Raw genomic sequence first — 4,489 nt, 5'->3', positions numbered from 1 at the left:
ACAAGCATTAAGCATAGCAAAGTCATAGCAACATCAATCTCAGAACATAGTGGATACTAGGGATCAAACCCTAACAAAACTAACTTGATTACATGGTAAATCTCATCCAACCCATCACCGTCCAGCAAGCCTATGATGGAATTACTCACGCACGGCGGTGAGCATCATGAAATTGGTGATGGAGGATGGTTGATGATGATGACGGCGACGAATCCCCCTCTCCGGAGCCCCGAACGGACTCCAGACCAGCCCTCCCGAGAGAGATTAGGGCTTGGCGGCGGCTCCGTGTCGTAAAACACGATGAAACTTTCTCTCTGATTTTTTTCTCCCTGAACGTGAATATATGGAGTTGGAGTTGAGGTCGGTGGAGGTCCAAGGGGCCCACAAGATAGGGGGGCGCGCCCTACAGGGGGGCGCCCCCTTGTCTCGTGGACAGGCCCTGGGCCCCTGGTATATTTCTTTCGCCCAGAAATTCTTATTAATTCCAAAAAGTGCCTCCGTGGATTTTCAGGACATTCCGAGAACTTTTCTTTTCTACACATAAAACAACATCATGGCAGTTCTGCTGAAAACAGCGTCAGTCTGGGTTAGTTTCATTCAAATCATGCAAGTTAGAGTCCAAAACAAGTGCAAAAGTGTTTGGAAAAGTAGATACGTTGCAGATGTATCAACTCCCCCAAGCTTAAACCTTTGCTTGTCCTCAAGAAATTCAGTTGATAAACTGAAAGTGATAAAGAAAAACTTTTACAAACTTTGTTTGCTCTTGTTGTTGTAAACATGAAAAGCCAGCATTCAAGTTTCAGCAAATATTATGAACTAACCATACTCACAATAACACTTAGGTCTCACAATTACTCATATCAATAGCATAATCAGCTAGCGAGCCAGAATAACAAAACTCGGATGACAACACTTTCTCAAAATGATTATAACATGATATAACAAAATGGCATCTCGCTAGCCCTTTCTGAGGCCGCAAAACATAAATGCAGAGCACCTTTAAAGATCAAGGACTGACTAAACATTGTAATTCATGGTAAAAGAGATCCAGTCAAGTCATACCCAATATAAACCAATAGTAATGAATGCAAATGATAGTGTGCTCTCCAGCGGGTGCTTTTTAATAAGAAGGGTGATGACTCAACATAAAAGTAAATAGATAGGCCCTTCACAGAGGGAAGCAAGGATTTGTAGAGGTGCCAGAGCTCGATTTTAAAACAGAGATTGAATAAAATTTTGAGCGGCATACTTTCATTGTCAACGCAACAACTATGAGATGGTTGTATCTTCCATACTACATGCATTATAGGCAGTTCCCAAACAGAATGGTAAAGGTTTATACTCCCCCAACCACCAACAAGCATCAATCCATGGCTTGCTCGAAACAACGAGTGCCTCCAACATACAACAGCCATGGGGGGGTTTTGTTTAATTATTTTGATTTGCTTTGATCTTTTTGGATCATGGGACTGGGCATGCCAGTTACCGGCCCTTTCTCGTGAATGAGGAGCGGAGTCCACTCCTCATGAGAATAACCCACCTAGCATGGAAGATATAGGCAGCCCTAGTTGTAAGCTGCTCGATCATACAAAACAGAATTTCATTTGAAGGTTTGGAGTTTGGCACATACAAATTTACTTGGAACGGCAGGTAAATACTGCATATAGGTAGGTATAGTGGACTCATATGGAACAACTTTGGGGTTTAAGGAGTTTGAATGCACAAGCAGTATTCCCGCTTAGTACAGGTGAAGGCTAGCAAAAGACTGGGAAGCGACCAACTGAGAGAGCGACAACAGTCATAAACATGCATTAAAATTAATTCACACCGAATACAAGCATGAGGAGGATATAATCCACCATGAACATAAATATCATGAAGGCTATGTTGATTTGATTCAACTACATGCGTGAACATGTGCCAAGTCGAGTCACTCAATTCATTCAAAGGAGGATACCATCCCATCATACCACATCATAATCATTCTAATAGCATGTTGGCACGCAAGGTAAACCATTATAACTCATAGCTAATCAAGCATGGCACAAGCAACTATAATCTCTAAATGTCATTGCAAATATGTTTACTTCATAATAGCTGACTCAGAAACGATGAACTCATCATATTTACAAAAACAAGAGAGGTCGAGTCCATACCAGCTTTTCTCATCCCAATAAGTCCATCATATATCATCATTATTGCCTTTCACTTGCACGACCGAACGATGTGTATAATAATAAGAGTGCACCTGCATTGGACTAAGCTAGAATCTGCAAGCATTCAACTCAAGAGAGAAGACAAGTAATATGGGCTCTAAGTTAAATAAACAATCATGCATATAAGAGCCATTAAGCATTTTCAATAAAGTCTTCTCAACCCCCAAAGGAAAGAAAAGAAAATAAAACTATTTACACGGGAAAGCTCCCAACAAATAAGAAGAAGAAGAAGAAATCTTTTTGGGTTTTCATTTTAATTTCTACTACAAGCATGGAAATTAAACTAACTAATTTTTTTGGTTTTTCTGAAGGTTTATCAAACATACAAGAAGAAAACTAGAAAAAGCAATGTAAACTAACATGGATAATACAATGAAAGAGTATGAGCACCGACGACTAGTGTGTGAACATGAATGTAAAGTCGGTGAGAAATACGTAATCCCCCAAGCTTAGGCTTTTGGCCTAAGTTGGTCTAGTACCAAGGACCGCCTGGCTGATATCCATAAGTGAAACCGGGGTTGTACTGAGATGCAGCGGCAACCGCCTCCTGAGCTGCAGCGTGTTGGCGAGCTGCCTCCACTCCCCTCTCGTATTTAGCTGCTTCCTCCCTGGTGACAACATATCTTCCTTTTGCCTGATAATCAAAAAGGTAGGTTGATAATCAAAAAGGTAGGGAGCAGGAAGAGTAACAGGGACGACATTGCGTCTGTCATAGATTAGTCGATAATGGAGGAATTCTTCATTCCTCTCAAGAAAATGATGATTAAACATAGCTTCTTTATCCAAATAAACAGGAGGTAAAATTATATCCCCCTCTCCTGGGTCTATATTAAGATAATTAGCCACACGGGTTGCATAAATTCCTCCAAATAAATCTCCCTTTCTACTATTATTCTGCAACCTACGTGCAACTATTGCCCCCAAGTTATAACCTTTATAACCTGAAACAGCACTCTTGAGGACACACAGATTAGGGACACACATGTGACAAGCTTCGTCTTTACCGTTAATGCATCTACCAATAAAGAGAGCAAAATAATGTATAGCAGGAAAATGAATTCTCCCTATGGTAGCTTGTGCTATGTCCCTAGATTCTCCCACAGTAATACTAGCAAGAAAATCTCTAAATTCAGTTTTGCGAGGATCATTAATATTACCCCATTGCGAGAGTTTGTAAGTAGTTGTGAAATCCTCTAAATCCATGGTATAAGATGTATCATAAATATCAAACATGACACTAGGAGAATTATGCATACAGTTATATTGGAACCTCCGCATAAAGGAATCAGTCAATTGATAGTACTAAGGACACTTATCTTGTAAGAAGTCCTCCAGCTCGGCATTACGCACATACGCATCAAATTCATCGTTGAAGCCTGCTTCGACCATAAAATCATCGGATGGCCACTCACAAGCCCGTACATTTGCGTCCCTCGGCAATTCAACGTCCTGCTCACGTATAGCAATCCTTGGCCCTTTCTTTGCCGAGGAACCACCTTGATACATTCTTCTAAGCATAATTCTTTTTTTGAAAATTTCTGAAATTTTAGTAACTTCAAAATAAAAGTGAATAAAGCTAAACAAGATTGATAGCAACTACTCCTACAAGTGCCTAGAGCCTATATCATGCATTAGAATTGCTTGGGACCTCAAAAATTTAACATGCAAGCTCAAGAACAAGGTCACCTATGCAGCAAAAATTTGCAATGAATAAAGCACTAGAACAAAAACTAATTGGACCAATGGAGGAGTCACATACCAAGCAACAATCTCCCAAAGCAGTTTTGTGAATGGAGCTTTGAGCTAGGAGACCGAAAATCGCAGCAAAACGAGCTAGAACTCGTGCTTGAGCTGGATGGGGATTTTTTTTGGGTAGAAGATGAAGTGTGTGGGTGCTGGCATAAGTAGAGGGGGGCACCAGGGGCCCACGAGACAGGGGGCACGCCCTATAGGGGGGGCGCGCCCTCCACTCTCGTGGCCTGGTGCTTGCCCCTCCTGCAGTGATTTCAGTGCCTAAAATCCTCAAATATTCCAGAAAAAAGCATACTAAATTTGCAGGGCATTTGGAGCACTTTTATTTTCTGACTATTTTTTAATGCACGGATAATTCAGAAAACAGACGGATAATACTATTTTTGCTTTATTTATTCTAAATAACATAAGGTAAAAGGAGGGTACACAAGGTTTTGCCTTCTAGTTTCATCCATCTCGTGATCATCAAAATGAATCCAGTAACAAGGTTGATCAAGTCTTGTTAACAAACTCATTCCGAA

This window comes from Triticum aestivum, chromosome 7B, assembly GCF_018294505.1.
Source record: "Triticum aestivum cultivar Chinese Spring chromosome 7B, IWGSC CS RefSeq v2.1, whole genome shotgun sequence".
NCBI classification, from domain to species: domain Eukaryota; kingdom Viridiplantae; phylum Streptophyta; class Magnoliopsida; order Poales; family Poaceae; genus Triticum; species Triticum aestivum.
This window is presented reverse-complemented; position numbering follows the sequence as displayed.